This window comes from Trachypithecus francoisi, unplaced genomic scaffold (assembly GCF_009764315.1).
Source record: "Trachypithecus francoisi isolate TF-2019V2 unplaced genomic scaffold, Tfra_2.0 Lachesis_group1, whole genome shotgun sequence".
NCBI lineage: Eukaryota > Metazoa > Chordata > Mammalia > Primates > Cercopithecidae > Trachypithecus > Trachypithecus francoisi.
In genome coordinates, this window is record NW_022681454.1 from 116,134,987 (window position 1) to 116,153,154 (window position 18,168).

General features: G+C 36.0%; 1 long non-coding RNA gene across 1 annotated transcript; it reads left to right on the forward strand.

Moving 5' to 3' along the window:
• The first annotated feature begins 1,925 nt into the window (after positions 1–1,925).
• LOC117084791 lies at positions 1,926–17,958 on the forward strand. The gene is made up of 4 exons (XR_004437667.1): positions 1,926–2,340; positions 3,148–3,293; positions 7,194–7,352; positions 17,842–17,958. It is a non-coding gene; the product is annotated as an uncharacterized LOC117084791 (long non-coding RNA).
• Positions 17,959–18,168: the final 210 nt, after the last annotated feature.

The window sequence follows — 18,168 nt, forward strand, 5'->3', positions numbered from 1 at the left end:
TAAAAACAAAGATTGCTAAGTGGGACCTAATTAAACTAGGTGCTTCCACACAACATGTAAACAGACAACCTACTGAATAGGGGAAAATACTTTCAAACTATGCACTTGATAAAGGTCTAATATCCAGACTCTATTAGGAAGTTAAAATAATCAACAGGTGAAAAACAAATAAGCCCATTAAAAAGTGGACAAAATACATGAACAGATAATTCTGAAAAGAAGACATACAAATGCCACCAAACATATGAAAAAAATGCTCCACATCACTAATCATCAGAGAGATGCAAATCAAAACCACAATGAGATACCATCTCATGCCAGTCAGAATGTCTGTTATTAAAAAGTCCAATAACATGTTGACGAGGCTGTAGAGAAAAAGGGAATGCTTAAGCATTCCTTATTATGAAAAATAAAAAGAGCCCGTTTGCTCCTGCCATGTGAATTTGCAGTGAGAAGACATTTATCTATGAAGGAAAGAGGCTCACGTCAGACACTGAATCAGCTGGTACCTTGATCTTGGACTTCCCAAGCTCTAGAAGAGTTAAAAATAAACTTCTTTTGTTTATAAGCTGCCCAGTCTATGGTATTTTGTTATGGTAGCCTAAATGGAATAAGACAGTATTTTTTTTACTCCACCATATTTAACTAGAAGTTCTTCCAATTTAATTTATCTTGATAAAGGACAAAAACATATCTACTTTATCTACATTTTCTTGCTCTCCCTTTGTAAATCTCTTTATAGTGAACCCAAGACAAGGTTGTTTTTGCTAAATCTTTACTTGAAAGCAGAGTCTTTTCACCACCATATGTTACAAGGGCACATCTCCAAGAACCAGTGGGGAGTATATTATTAGGCAGAACTGGACCACTTGTCGACTGGGTGACATTGGGCAAGTTATTTAACTAGGGTGGGTCTCCGTTTGTACAAGACTTTGGTACAATAATATTTACTCCGAAGAATGGTGTTGAGAATTAAATGAGGTGATGAATGTCAGACTTCCAAAACAGTGTAGGTAATCAGAAAGTGTTGACTTTTCTTGTTAAACTTTTTTCAAATTATGCTCATTCCTAAGTTCTTTCTGGATACTTTTAGTTACTCATAATCTATTCCTTCTATTTTTGTATAATATATCCTGTTTTATTTATAACTTTCTATGGTTCTTGTCTTATTACCTGATATTACAGTTATCTGAAATTTTAGTTTATCTTCCTCATTATATTTTAAGCTCCCTGAGGACAGGGACAGATTTCATTTATTTGTGTGTGGCTTTAGTGACTTGCATAGACTAGAAATACTCAACAAGTATTTGTGGAATTGACTTAGCTTTCCTGAATTGCCATTTCATCAACATTACAGCATTTCCTCAAGAGCCATTGTAAAACTCAGTATCTGTTTTTAAAATGCATGAAAAATTCTTTGTTACATTCTCTTTTCCATTGCTTTGATCTTTCATCAGTGTTTAAAAATACTTAAAGATTTGACTTGAACCTTTCAAGACTCAAAAGCACACATCAATCAGTTTTATCTTGAATTCATAATGGCAAATGTCTCCACATAAACTTCAAATGTTATAGGTTTGTAATCACGGACTTGAAACATCAACAGAGTAGTTTTTTTCTTTAATCATATATTTTAAATAATTGACAAGATGGTACACAGTAAATTCATGATTTTTCTTTTTTCACTTTGCAGATACACTTCATTTTATTCATCTACAGGAATGTTGTCTCTCCCCCTGCATACTCTTCAGCATGTCTGCCCAGCACAAAATATGCCTCATCCTCAGATAATAGGAATAGAAAAATAATTTCAGCAATGCCAAAATGAATATTTAGAAATCTGAATCTTGAGTTGGTATATAGGAGGAAAAAAGCAGTCAAAATGAAGTAACTTATAGCATTGTGACGCAGATAGAGAGACCATGAGCACTTTCTACTAAGGCCCCTTCTATTTTTTTTCTTGAAGCTTGAATAGTAAACTCTACCTTTGATGCAGTTAGATACTTAGGATCCTCCCAAGTAACGTTTTTTGAAACCTATGGTAATACGAATTCATTTATTTTGCTTTCAACCAAAAGCAATATGGAATCTTTTAAAAAATTGCCTTAAATATTGTGCTATTTATACACAATGACATTATAATTGGAATTTTTCTTGGTTCTGGTACTTGAATAAGAGTCTTGTTTTTCTTTTTCTCTGTTCTATTCTTTTACTTCTGCTAGTGATCATAAGCCAGTTGTTCAAAGACCGGTGTGGAAAGGGCTTAAGAAGGAAGAGGACCAGAGGGAAATTACCATCTGGAGACAAGATGACACTGGGAACTTAGAGGAAAACGTTCAGGTACAGTATGAGGAAGCAGAACACTGGTTGTAGGTTGTGTATCAATGGCTTTCTATGAGTAAATGACCTGAAAATGTATGTGACTAAGCACCATAATGTGGATTTCTGAAAGCTGAATGCCTTAAAGAAAAATCTGCTTATTTCTAAGAAAACCAACAAGTGGTTTCTTTCAGTAAGTTATTAAATTTCTTTAAGGCATGAATGATCTATTATGTAAGGAAAGTGTTTCAATACAGGTATTTTGTCCTTAAGTTTGGACATTCCTGGAAACCAAACGGCCTATAATGCAAAGCTCTGCTGTGTGCAGATCTGTCCTTCTTTCACTAGTCTCTTCTATATTTATAATGTATCTAGTCATAGTTTATGTGAATAATAAAGGCTGTGGAGTCCCCTGGAATTCTTATTTAATATGCTGCCATTTCCTTAATTATTAAAAGCTTTTACACCTTCATAAGAGATGCTTAGTTGATAGAGCCTCTCCATACACTAATTCCCAGAAGATGCTTAAGAAATGAGTCCCAGGAAGGTGTCCATTGCAGGAATTCTGGATAGGACTGTGAGCTTATGGACAGACGTTGATGCAAACTGACTTGAGATAGCGCAACCCTTAAGGTCCCTTTAGAAAATATTGGTAGCTGCAAAAAGTTTTTGGGGAGATGCAGTTTATATATTTCTCCACAACATTATTACTAGTTTATAATAAATGTAAATCTCAAACCAAATTATTAAACAAACACAGTTTACCAAGTGTGAACAAAACTGTATGCACAATATCTTCTGAAAATTTGGTAACATTCCCACTCTCAGTCTTTTCAAGTGCCCTGAAGACCACCTTGCTTAAAAGGTTTACTTGAAACAATTGTAACAATAATCTGGAGGCAAGATTTGGCTAATATTGTATCTGGCATCAGGAAAACAGAATTCTCCACTGCACCGTCTGGACCCCAGTGCAAGTAAGATCTAATTCTCAAGCTTTGTGTCCAAAGATCCTTTCATGCAAGGGTGGGAGGTATCTCTAAACCTTTAGACAACATTCATATCTTGAATACCACTACTGTCACCAAAAAGGACCTATTTGTAATATTCGTTATGCTTTCATACAAGCATGATTTTCACAAATGAAGCCCCATTTCCTATGTGCATTATCTTTGGCAAAAATCTAGCACTGACAAGAAAAAAAGATAGCTGAAGTCCTTGCAGGACATTTCTCTGAAGTGTGGACTTTCTGATGTCTACTAGGTGATCATCCCTGGAAAGTGAATTATCAATTAAGGGTATAACTTAAACTAAATAACACATACATAATATCACACATCAATGTTGATGTACTTTAAAGTAAATGTAAGGTATGCAAGTCACTATTCACAATAGCAGAAACATGGAATAAACTCAGGTGCCCATCAACAGTGACTTGGATAAGGAAAATATGCTACATATGCACCACGGAATACTACACAGCTATAAAAAGAATGAAATAATGTTTTTTGCAGCAACATGAATGCAGCTGGAGGAAATTATCCTAAGTGAACTAACACAAAAACAGAAAAACAAATACATGTTCTCACTTATACGGGAGCTAAGCATTGGGTACATGTGGACACAAAGATGGAAACAAGACACTGGACAGTACTAGAGGAGTGAGTAAGGGGAGGAATTAAAAAAAATACTTGTTGGATATTATAGTTACTAACTTGGTGACAGATTCATTCATACTCCAAATCCGAGCATCAAGCAATATACCTTTGTTAAAAATCTGTACATGTAGCCACAATTCTAAAATAAAAGTTAAAAAAGAATAAAAATTTTTTAAAATTAAAATGTGCATTTGTTATTCTGAAATTTTCAGTGATTATAAATGTTTATGGTTTAAAAAGTTCAGGCTCAGTCCTGGTGTGGTGGCTCATACCTGTAATCCCAGCACTTTGGAAGGCCGAGGCAGGCCAATTACTTTAGCTCAGGAGTTCCAGACCAGCCTTGGCAACATGGCAAAACGTTTCTACAAAACATACAAAAAATTAGCAGGATGTGGTGGCGTGTGCCTATAGTCCCAGTTACTTGGGGTACTGAGGGGGGAAGATTGCTTGAGCCCAGGAGTCTGAGGTTGCAGTGAGCCGAGATTGCACTACTACTACACTCCAGCGTGGGTGACAAAGTGAGACCCTGTCTCAAAAAAAAAATCAATCTCAGGGATATTGCAGGATTCAAGACTAGTATTTTAGCCATATTGAGATTTAAGTAATTTTGCATGATAAAGAGAAAACAAAGACAACTGTGGAGTAGTAGCTCCAGAATTTCTGACTGTATTTGGAAGGACGGTCTAGGAAACTTGTACGGAAGCTCTGTTTGCATAACAGGCCACTTTTTTACTTGGTTATTATGCTTTATTTGGATGGTTTTGAACATGAGATTAGGGGTGATCTGGCTTTGGTATTTTCACTGACCAAACTTGTGAAATATAACCCTTTTAAAAGCTGGGGTGGCATGTGTTTTGTTTTTAATAATTCGTCTGTAATATGTATAAGGCATTTATACCACATTTAAAAAATTTTTTGAATGTTCAATAATTTTAATCTGCAAGAGAGATGAAATTATTTGATGAATGGGAAGCTTTATTGCAGAGTTGATTTGAGCTCCACAGATGATAGTAAGAAATTGCAAAAGTTCTTTTTCTATAACACTAAACATTAGTGTATATTAGGATCTAAACATGATGGCAGGTCTAATAACAAGTATGTTTCTAGTCTAACAATATAGTATTATTTTATATTCACAATATTTGTTTCCTCTAAGAAAGTAGTAAATTGGAGTGATCAATCTAAGTGTTGCCAAAGCATTTATAGTTTCATTAGCCAATTATAATTTTTGATTGTGTTTTTTGGAAGCTATTTACAAGGACAGCTTCACCACTATAAGACCTTACTTTTTCATCTATAAAATTATGATTCTCTCTTGAAAGAAAATTGTATTTGTGAATCATCGATGATGAATAAAATTTGTAAGTTCTTCCTTAGGCTGCAAATTATAATGAAATTTTTAAACATACGGTTGTCAATTACTGTGTGTTTTTTTTGTTTGTTTCAAAATAAACACTTCTGCCTTAAAATCTTGCTCTTTTCTTTAGAAACTGAAGCCATTTGTTCTTTGTTTTTAAAGTCTTTAATCTTAAAACCTATTTTAAATTTCAAAAGGCCTAAAGCTTTTATGTGGTCCCTTGAGCTTAGGCAAGAAATAGATTTTGGGATCACTAACATATGGAAGAGATTGGATAAGGTCATCCTGAGAGAGAAAATGTAATGAGAAAGAATAGGACAGAGGAAAGAGCTCTGAGGGATGCCAGCATTTAGAAAAAAGGAAGAAAAGGAGTTCACAATAAGAGAGAAGGGAAATTTGATATTATGACATCTTGAATGCCAAGGAAAAAGATGAAGATGGGTCACTGTTTTATATTTCTGGTTAGGTTATAGAAGGTTGAAAAGATCATTGATTTCATTTATCTATGGGTGAACTAAAAATAATGTTTGATATGGTTTGGCTGTGCCCCTACCCAAATCTCATTTTGAATTCTAGTTCCCATAATCCCCATGTGTCATGGGAGGGACCTGGTGGGAGGTAACTGAGTCATGGGGGTGGTTACCCCCATACTGTTCTCATGATAGTGAGTGAGTTCTCACAAGATGTGATGGTTTTATAAGGGGCTTTTCCCCCTTTTGCTCGGCACTTCTCTCTCCTCCCACCATGTGAAGAACGATGTGTTTGCTTCCGCTTTTGCCATGATTGTAAGTTTTCTGAGGCCTCCTCAGCCCTGTGGAACTCTGAATCAATTAAACCTCTTTCTTTTATAACTTGCCCAGTCTTGGGTAGTTCTTCATAACCCAGCGTGAGAACGTACTAACACAATGTTTGTATTTTAAGTCATCAAAGAGTTGTAGAATCAAATAACTCTAAAGAAACTGAATTCCAAAGTTAGATAAACTTTTCTAGATTATCACAAGTCAATGGCCACTTGCATTCTGAGGGTAGTCTGGGGATCTGTTTTCCCATTGTCCCAACAATTTGACAAAGAAAGTTGTTAGGACAAAGGGAAAACAGTCAAGCTAGGCTGACATAATGGATCAAAATCTGAAAGAAATGTAAGAGCCCTACCTTCCCATCAATTTTCTTCTATGGGAATTTTGAAGAATAAGATCACATTTGCTGTTTACCTAAAGTTGCCCTCAAAAATATATTAATTTAAGAATATCTGCAATGCAGAATTTATTGGATTGGATTAATAGCAGACTGAATTAAACAGAAGAAATTATTAGTGACAGGCCAATAGAAACAATAAAACTGAAGTATATAAAAAGAAATTTTTAAAGTATCTTTTTAATTTTAATTTTAAAATTATCATTTTAACAGAACTGAACAGAAAAGCAAATATCTGAAAGAAAACATTGACAGTCTAGCATGCATGTAATTGGCATCCCAGGAGAGAAAATGGAGACTGAGGTAGAAATATATATATATATACACACACACAGAGGGAGACAGAGACTAGCCAATAAATTGTAAACAATTTTAAATTTTAAATTTTTTAGAAAGCAGCTGGTTAAAAATCCAAAATCATAGAACTAAAAGGCTTAGTGAACAACAGGCAGAGTAATTACAAAGAAAAGCTTGCCTGGGTACTCCATAGTCAAACTATTTAAAACCAATGATAAAGAGAAAAACCTTACAAACAACCTTAGGTATGAATAAGAAATGACTAGTTACAAATAATGAGGGAAGCCAGAAGACAATGGAATAACCTTAAAATGCTAAAAGAAACTCAATACACACTTCTTTATCTAATAAAAATGTTGGTCAATTTGCAGGTGAAATGAAAATGTTTTCAGAGAGCAAAACACGAAATTATTCATCACTAGCAGGAAAACGTGAACAACAAAAATTAAGGAAGTTCCTTTAAGATGAAAAGAAGTAAGCCCAGACGGAAGACTGGATCTCCATAAAGAAAATGGAGAGCACAAAAAAGGGTAAATATGTGGCTGAATATTTTAAAACATTTAAACATTTTTCTCTACCTGTTTAAAGCAAATACAGTAACAATGCATTGTGGAATTTAAAATAATAAAGAAGTAAACTATATAACAATAGCGCAATGGTAAAGGAGACATATATAAGGTCCTTACGTTGTTTTTGAAGTTGTATACTATTAACTTGGGGTTCACTGTGATAAAATAAGAACCAATATTGTAATTTCTAAGTAATCACTTAGAAGCAATACACAAGGAAGAAGCCAACAGAATAGATAAAATGGTATACTAAAACTACTCAAATAATACATAAAAAGCCATGAAATGTGGAGCAAAGAAAAAGAGAAAGGACAAATGGAAATCAGCCAGAAAGGTGGAAAACACAAATTTAACCATATCAGTAATTACATTAAATATTAATAGAATAAAAACTCTAAAGTACAGAAAATACCAGCTTGGATTTAATTTAAAAACAAGAATCAACAAAGCAGTTTATAATTGGATGTTCTTTTATAATCCAGCCTGACATTATCTAGCCTTCAAATATAAAAATGCAAAGAGTTTGGAAATAAAAGGATTGGGAAGTTTATAATAAAAAGATTAATGTAGCTATGTTAATATCAGATAAAGTGGACTTCAAGCCAATAAGTATTACCAGAAATAAAGAAAACATTTCATAATAACCAAAGGGTCAATTCATTAGGAAAACACAATAATTCTAAATGCAAATGCCCCTAGTAACATAGATTCAAAATATTTGAGACAAAATGAAACAGAAATAAAAGGGATAATAGACAAATTCATAATCACAGCTGAAGATTTTAACACTCCTCGCTCAGAAATCTGTAAATGAAGCATATAAAAATATCAATTAGTATATGACACATTTGAATAATACTATCAAGCAGCTTGATGAAATTGAAATGTATAGAACAACATAGTAATTACAGGATACATGTTATTTTTCAATGCATTTAAAACACTCTCCAAAATAAGCATAAACTGGGCCACAAATTAAGTTGCAAAATATTTCAAAGGATTCAAATCAGGCAGTGTGTCCTCTGACTTAAATAAAATTAAACTAGAAATTAGAGTTTAATAACTAGGAAATCCCCAAATATTTGAAAATTAAGAAATAACTTTTAAAATAACTGATAGGAGACATCATAAGGGAAATTTAAAAATATTTTGGATCAAACAAAGATGAAAATACAACATATCAAAATTTGTGGTGTGCAGCTAAAGCCTTGATAAGAGAAGACATTTTAATACTACATGCAAATATTAGAAAGAAAAATAATTTTATTTAGAAAATGTAATCATCCACTTCAGAAAGCCAGATAGAAAAGAGCAAATTAAACTCCATGATTGTAGAAGAGGAAATGACAGTGATGAGAACAGCAATCAGTGAAATAGAAAACAGATGAACAATAGAGAAAACAAACAAATCCAGAAGTCAACTCTTTGAAAAGATTAATACAAACTTGTAATCCCCTAGCAAGACCAATTAAGAAAAAGTAAAAAATATAAATTATCAATATCAGCAATAAAATGAGATACATGACTATAGATTTAAAGAATAAGAATAAACAGGGGGTATTACAAACAATTTTACTCCAATAAGTTTGACAACTTGGGAGAAATGTATATATTTCTTGACAAATACAATTTTTTGAAATGAATCCAAAAATAAATAGAAACTATAGAAGTCCCATACCTGTTAATAAAGTTGAATCTACAATTAAAAACATTTCCACAAAGAAAAGTCTGGGTCCAGATGGCTTTACTAATGAAGTCTACCAAACAATAAAGGAAGACGCAATACATCCTATGCAAGCTCTTTCAGAATATACAGCAAGAGAAAATGCTTTCCAACTAGCTTTATGAGACCAGAGAACCCTGAAACCAAAGTTGGCAGGTGCAAGAGAACAGGTCCCTGGGTGGCCTTGGCTGACCCAGTTCTTCCTCCTGTTGCTTGCAGTTCTCCTGCTGAATGTCCCGAGAACACAACATCCTAGGATAAGAATGAAACGTCTGGAAAAAATCCAGCCTATGTCTTTGATCCTCTGCATTAATCCGTTTTCATGCTGCTGATAAAGACATACCTGAGACTGGACAACTTAACAAAGAAAGAGGTTTAATTGGACTTACAGTTCTACATGGCTGGGGAGACTTTGCAATCATGGTTGAAGGCAAGGAGGAGCAAGTCACGTCTTATGTGGATGGCAGCAGGCAAAGAGAGAGCTTGTACAGAGAAACACCCATATTTAAAACCATCAGATCTCGTGAGACCCATTCGCTATCATGAGAACAGCACAGGAAAGACCTGTCTCCATGATTCAGTCATCTCCCACCGGGCCCCTCCCACAATATGTGGGAATTATGGAAGCTACAAGATGAGATTTGTGTGGGGACACAGAGCCAAACCATATCATTCTGTCCCTGGTCCCTCCCAAATCTCATGTCCTCACATTTCAAAATCAATCATGCCTTCCCAACAGTCCTCTAGAGTCTAACTCATTTCAGCATTAACTCAAAAGTCCATAGTCCAAAGTCTCATCCAAGACAAAGCACATCCCTTCTGCCTATGAACCCATAAAATCAAAAGCAAGTTAATTACTTTCTAAATTCAATGGGGGTACAGCCATTGGTTAAATATAGCTATTCCAAATGGGAGAAATTGGCCCAAACAAAGGGGCTACAGGCCCCATGCAAGTCAGAAATCTAGTGGGGCAGTCAAATCTTAAAGCTCCAAAATGATCTCCTTTGACTCCATGTCTCACATCCAGGTCACACTGATACAAGAGGTGGGTTCCCATGGTCTTGAGCAGCCGCTATCCCTGTGGCTTTGCAGGGTACAGCCTCCCTCCTGGCTGCTTTCATAGGCTGACATTGAGTGAGGCTTTTCCAAGCACATGATGGAAGCTGTCAGTGGATCTACCATTTTGGGGTCTAGAAGACGGTGGTCCTTTTCTCATAGCCCAACTAGGTGGTGCCCCAGTGGGGCACGGATCCCACATTTCCCTTCTGCACTGCCCTAGCAGAGATTCTCCCTGAGAGCCCTGTCCCTGCAGCAAACTTCTGCCTGGGCATTCAGGCATTTCCATACATTCTCTGAAATCTAGGCAGTGGTTCCTAATCCTCAATTCTTGAATTCTGTGCACTCACAGGCTCAACACCATGTGGAAACTGACAAGGCTTAGGGCTTGGACCCTCTGAAGCCATGATCCAAGCTCTATATTGGCCCCTTGCAGCCACGACTGGAGCAGCTGGGACGCAGGGCACCATGAAACCATTTACTCCTAGGCCTCCAGGCCTGTGATAAGATGGGCTGCCATGAAGACCTCTGACATGCCCTGGAGACATTTTCACCATTGTCTTGGGGACTAACATTTTCCTCATAACTTATGCAAATTTTTGCAGCCAGCATGAATTTCTCCTCAGGAAATGGGTTTTTCTTTCCTATCACATTGCCAGGCTGCAAATTTTCCAAGCTTTTCTGCTCTGCTTCCCTTATAAAACTGAATGCCTTTAACAGCATCCAAGTCAACTCTTGAATACTTTGCTGCTTAGAAATTTCTTCAATCAGATACCCTAAGTCATCTCTCCCAAGTTCGACGTTCCACAGATCTTTAGGGCAGGGGCAAAACGCCACCAGTCTCTTTGCTAAAACATAACAAAGATCACCTTTACTCCAGTTCCCAACAAGTTCCTCATCTCCATCTGAGACACCTCAGCCTGGACCTTATTGTCCATATTGCTATTTGGCTTTTGGTCAAAGCCATTCAACAAGTCTCTAGAAAGTTCCAAATTTTCTCCCACATTTTTCTGTCTTCTTCTGAGCACTCCAAACTGTTCCAACCTTTGCCTGTTACCTAGTTCCAAAGTTGCTTCCACATTTTTGGGTGTCTTTTCAGCAGCCCCCCACTGTACTGGTAGAAATTTACTGTATTAGTCCATTTTCATGCTGCTGATAAAGACATACATGAAACTGGGCAATTTACAAAAGAAAGAGACTTAACTGGACTTGTAGTTCCACATGACTGGAGAGGCCTCACAACCATGGCAGAAGTCAAGGAGAGAGCAAGTCACATCTTATGTGGATGGCAGCAGGCAAAGAGAGAGTTTGTGCAGAGAAACTCCCATCTTTAAAACCATCAGATCTTGTGAGACCAATTCACTATCATGAGAACAGCATGGGAAACACCTGTCCCTATGATTCAATCATCTCCTGCCAGGTCCTTCCCACAACATGTGGGAATTATGGGAACTACAAAATGAGATTTGTGTGGGGACACAGAGTCAAACCATATCATCCTCCTAGAATAGGATGCTCTGCAGTACTTGTGGTCAGCAAGCCAAGTAGTACGCAGGGTCCACAAACCCAGAGAGAAGTGCTTTTGGGGACTCTTGGCTACAGTGTGATGTGGGGCATGAGCATTCTAGACTCCATCCATGCTGGACAGCTTTTCTGGGCCTCAGGGATCCTAGGCTTCTGTTTATTTTTGTTAACTCTCTCATAGTAGTATATCTGCTTTGAGCGAAAGAAGCTAGGCATGAAAAAGTACATATTGTATGACTCTCCTTATATAAAGTTCTAGAACAGGAAAATCAAATCAATGATGATAGAAGTCAGACTTTTGGGAAAGGAGATTGAAAAAGGACCACAGAGAATGTTCTGCTGTGGTGAAAATGTTGACTGGGTTGGTTGTCACAGAGGTGAGTACATATATTAAAAAACTGTAGAGACATATTTAAAATTTATACATTCTACTCTATTTTATTTATCCCTGAAAGCACTGAGAAAAATACAAAAATGCTGCATAAATTAAAATAAGATCAGCACTGAAAAGCATCCATTGGAAGAAGGCCATTGATTGCCTTCTTTGGGAATAATAAATGTGAAATCATTTTACATAAGATAGAGAGGAAAAGATGGAGACACTGAGTATAGTTAATTCTTTTAAGAAGATTTGCTATGAGGAAAAGGAAAACAGATTTGATGGCAGCAGGAGGGAAATGTGCACATTTATTCTTTTGGCCCAGAAAAGAAAGGACACCTCTTAGATCTGAAATTCTTTTATTTTATGGTTATTATTGGAAAAACTAAAAAATCAGAATATTCAAAGCATTTCCTTTTTTTGTACAGTTTTAGATTTACAGAAAATTTAAGGGTATAATAACGAGTAGTAGCATCAAGTTCCATATACCTGCTTTCCCCTGCCCCCACCCCACCCTGTATACAGTTTCCCTTATTATTAATATCTTGCATTAGTGTGGCACATTTGTTACAATTCATGAACAAAACTGCTAAGTTATTATTATTTGAAGCTCATAGTTTACATTAAGTTTCAATCTTTCCATTGTACAGTTTTATGAGTTTTGGAAAATGTGAAAAATGTGAAAAATGATGTCATATATGTATTAATACCATAATGGTTCAATGCAGAATAGTTTCAGCATCCTAAAAATTGTCTGTGCTTCACCTATTCATCCCTTCTCCAACCCTCTTTTTATTTTTATTTATTTATTTTTTTGAGACAGAGTCTCACTCTCTCACCCAGGCTGGAGTGTAGTGGCACAGTCTTGGCTCACTACAACCTCTGCCTCCCGGGTTCAAGCAATTCTCCTGCATCAGCCTCCTGAGTAGCTGGAATTACAGACGCACGCCACCACTCCCAGCTAATTTTTGTATTTTTAGTCGAGCCTGGGTTTCACCATGTTGGTCAGGCTGGTCTTGAATTCCTTACCTCAGGTTATCCACCCACCTCGGCCTCCCAAAGTGCTGGGATTACAGGCGTGAGCCACCACGCCCGGCACCTCTTTTTGTTTATAAATAGAAAAATTACCAAACTATCTCCAATCCTTTGAACCCCTGATAACCAGTGATCTTTTTACTGTCTCTACAGCTTTACCTTTTCCAGGATGTTACATAGTTGGAATCATACCTTATGTAGCCTTTTCTGACTTGCTGCTTTTATCTTGTAAGTTAGCTCTGCGCATTTGCAGTCAATCTTTTCTTTTACCCCCAGCATCAGACAACTACTGATCTGTTTTCTGACTCCATAGTTTGTCTATTATAAAAATTTGTATACATGTAATTATACGATATGCAGATCTTTAAAATGGCTTTGTTATTAGCATATTTATCAATTTCATCTCTTTGTTGCATGTATCAGTAGTTTGTTCTTTTTAATTATTGGGTAGTATTCCATGGTATATATTTGTTTACCACAGATTTTGGAAGAAGCATTCTTGTAGTATGTATTTTTTGGTTCCAAAAATTTGTTACTGTTGTCACATCTCTTCTTGTGAATTTCTGTCATTTTAACATGCAGTTATAGTGAAGTTTTTTGAAACATTGAAATTGGAGGTGTCTACTAAAACTACTCTTTAAACTCAGAAGTTTTTTTTTCCTTTACTTCATAAGGTGATAGGTGAAGCCCTGTCCCATCATTTTACTGTGAGGAGAATAATTACTATGGCAATTCAAGTATGTAAAATTAAAATATATCTAGTCAATTTCATGTTGTCTTTTTATATATTTTAATAATTAGCTATTTTGATGAATGCAGAATATTTTCATGACAACAAGCAAATTATCTTTGCCAGAATTATTACATTTAGTGGTGACTACTAATCAGCCTAATGAAATGTAGCCACAATACTGGTGGTATCCACACAGTACCTATTCCTTTATTTTATTTTATTTTTGAGACAAGGTCTCACTCTGTCACCCAAGCTGGAGTGCAGTGCGGCAATGACGGCTGACTGAAGCCTCGAACTCCTGGGCTGTAAAGATCTTCACACCTCATCTTCCAAGTAGCTAAGAATACAGGTGCTTGCCACTGTGCCCTGCCCATAGTACTTTTAAACATTTTCAAATCTTCTCTTCTAATTGCTTATTGCCTTCATAAGAAAAACTTGTATCTTTATCACAGTTGTAAATGCAGTAAAACCTACAATAAGACTGTACTTGCTTTGGGTACTCCTTATATGTCTGATGAAAGCACTAACATTATTTTGCATTCATCTTAAAAAGGAAAAGCTATCAAGGTTGAAGGGCATCATACTCAAATTACTTGTATTTCATAGTTTAATAATTGATTCATAGATAATCCAGAGAACCACTTCCATGCCATTTTTAAAGCCAGCAAAATTTTATAAACCCTTAGAAGAACTATTATGGTTTTCTTTTATGCAATTCTTATTAAAACAATCCGTGATTATCATCTATGCACTTAGGCAAAATAAAAGCTTACTGGCATTATATGTGACACAGTTAGTTCTGAGCTCTCAATTTTTCCAATTGTTGTGCCAAAACTATTTTAAAATGGTACCTGAGCCTAGCATTGCTTAATATGTTCCTTGGACCTTACTTGATAGAAGATAAGTTTATGTTTTCAAGACTGCCCTGTAATTTCTGTTTTCAGTTGAGTTTAATATGAATGTTTAAAGCTTGTATGATGACCAATTCTAACAAGAATACTATGTTAAAACCTGAGCATTTTTGGCTTTAAAAATGAAACTAAAATAAATAAAGTGGGCTAAGAGGTTTTATTTAACGGGTTTGCTGTTTCTCACCATAGTCTGCCTTTTTGAAAAGATCAGTTTATTAAATTTTCCCTCAGAAACCATAGATATAAGAGTGAGGTAAAAATAATGTTAATAATGAAAATAGTATTCAGTTGAAAACAACTGAAGTGGGTGATAGCACAGGCTTTCTCCTTCTCTGGCGTATCAGAAACAATGGTACAGTTAGTTGAGTAACAGTAATAAATAATATAAGTTATGACAACTTACTGTGTCAGAAACCATTTTATGAGCTTTGTATGTAATAAATCATCTTCACAAGGTAGATAATAACACCATCACCTCCATTTCATAGATGAAGAAACTGAGACAAGTCATTTGGCTGAAAAGATGTGAAACTGGGCTGAATATCTAGACAGTGTGGCTCTGGAGTCCACAAGCTTAACCATCTCTCTAAATTGCTGCTATAAAGGATAATTCTCCAGAAAAAAGGTGAAAGAAATTATACAAAGACAAGATTTCTTTCAAAAAAAGATGAATAATGATAACAAAATAAAACATAGCAATCAAAATGGAGCAAGAATCAAACCAAATGATGCAAGCTCAATGTGGCTCTAGTTTACTAAGTCACCAAGCAGTACTATTGTGAGATGTTAATCTTATTCGACTCATACAGAAACAATAATAGATAAAATCAATAATAACTATAATAAAGCAAATAAATCTATCTCGTTAAAATCAAGAAGAGACAGAGAGTGTGCCTTTCATACTTACTAGTTTTTCATTTCAGTTATTTGTCCTACTAACAGTATTGTGATGGTAGAGGCAGGATGGAAGTGGAAGGAATTGGAGAATCATTTAATTTTAAAATGCTTTTTAGACATCCAAATACAGATGTCAAGTAAGCTGTTGAATAAATGTAACTCAAATTCAGAGGAAAAGTCTGGGCTGGAAATATAAATTTGGGGATCATTACAATGGTATTTAAACTCATGAAATTAGTTGATGTTATCCAGAAAGAGGGTGAAAAAGAGAAAAAAGCCTCATAGAAGGGTAAGAGAAGTCAGTAAAGGAGACTGAAAAATAGCAGCCATGGAACAATGTGGAATGTATGAGTGTAGGGACACACAAAAGGAAAGTGAGCAGGGTCAAATATGCTTAAGGTTGCTGATGGTGAGATTATGTAAAGTCTGTCCACTGGGCTGAGCAGCATGGAAGTCATTGGTGAATTTAGAGAGTAGTTTCACTGGACTGTGGAGATCGAAGCTAAGTTCATGTGGGTGGAAAAATTGTAGCGAAGTGTGGTTGGAGAGAGCACGAGTAGACTAATTCTACCACACTTCCTATAGTCATTCTCACTAAAAAAAGCCAAACTTTAATCTCTGCCTTCCCCATCCCTATGAAACCGTCTCCATGGAAACATGATACGATCATATTTTCTCTATATGTCTTTAACTCTTATTTGTTCATCTAGTTCATCTTTTCCTTCAAAATCCCTCTTTTGGGGAACTCATTTTCTATGACCATAAGCATCTCCTACTTTTTCAATGACTTCAAATGTTATCTCTACTGTCTCACCTGACCTTTGCCTTGTCTGAAGATAATGCTTTCCCAGCAGCCCTCTTGCTGAAGCTATTTATTATGTCTCCCCTGTGTAGGGGCCTAGAGTGGGATCGTTATTCATGTTTACTGTTGCCATTTCCAGGCAATACTCCTGCTCTTTTTATGGTTATGCTACCTGGCTGTATTATACATTTCTCTTCTTACTGCCACATTTACTGATTTCCTTATCATTCGTATAAATTCACTGACATTTCAGAATGTGTGAATGATTTCTTTTAATTTTTTTCAAAACCCTTCTCAAATAGATAATAGTTACTCAAAAATCAAAGTTAAAAATGTTTTTGTCTACTTTTCTTAGAAGATGAGAAATGTACCAGTCCTCTCATCATCCTTCTCACTCCCCACCCCAAGTCCAATTTTCACTAACAGGGTCTACAAAGCCCATCACAGTGGCCTTTGGCACCAGTGATCAGGTTCATTCTGTGCTACTCTTTTCCTGATTTTTGTGTTCTTAGCGCTGTTCTTTCTATCTGCAACAGTCTTCCTAATCTAGTTTCATCCTACTTGTTAAATCTAGGACTTACTACTCAGATCTCTGTTCAAATGTCTTTTCCTAAGGGAAGTTGCCTTTGGCTCCCCAGACTAGGTCAGGTGCCCATCAGATGGTCTCAGTGCCAAAGGGTATGATAATTTTGAATGAGCTTCAGAGTATCATACAGATCAGTCCTAGGTAGAAGGAACCATGAAAAAGGCAAGAGTAAGAGTAAGAGCTAAAAGATTGATTTGGTCTTCTCTATTTGAGATTGAAAGCATAACATGCATTTTTTTGTTGTTTTTTTTTGAGATGGAGTCTTGTTCTGTCACCCTGGCTGGAGTGCAGTGGCGCTATCTCGGCTCACGGACAGCTCTGCCTCCCATGTTCTTGCCATTCTCCTGCCTCAACCTCCTGAGTAGCTGGGACCACAGGCACCCGCCACCATGCCCAGCTAATTTTTTGTATTTTTAGTAGAGACGGGGTTTCACAATGTTAGCCAGGATGGTCTTGATCTCCTGACCTCGTGATCCGCCCGCCTCAGCTTCCCAAAGTGCTGGGATTACAGGCTTGAGCCACTGCGCCCGACCCATGCATTTCTTTTTAAAAGAGGTACTGAATATAAACTATAAATAGTAAAAGGTATTATGTATATAATTCATAAATAAAATACATTTTAAGATCTAACATTTAGATTATTCATTCAGTTATTTAAACCTTCAGGTTAACAACCTCCTTCATAAAAACATGGATGGATAGGGTTTAGGTTATCTTTAAGTAGCAAAACTCTGAGATGTAGAAGACTTACATGTGAGCTCTTCTGTCTTTGATGACCCCAAAAATCTTGTGTTTTTCTCCTAGAAATATTATCTGGGGCCAGAATACAACTCAAAGCAATATTGTTTCAGCTATATCAGAGAGTAAAGATTTTGATTATGGAATTATCTGCTTCTTTAACTGTCTCTCGATGTTGTCTCTGAAAAGTAAGTTAACGTATTTTCTACATAGAAGACACCAAAACTGGACATGTATGGGAGAATAATGTGACTGCTGAAAACACTGGCAGAGCTAATCTAGTGCTTCAGAAAATAGAGAGGGACTGTATTGTAACTTTTTGGTTATAAAAATATTCCACATGCTTATTTTGATTTCTAGATTACAAAGCGTTTTGACAAAGTGAGATTTTCT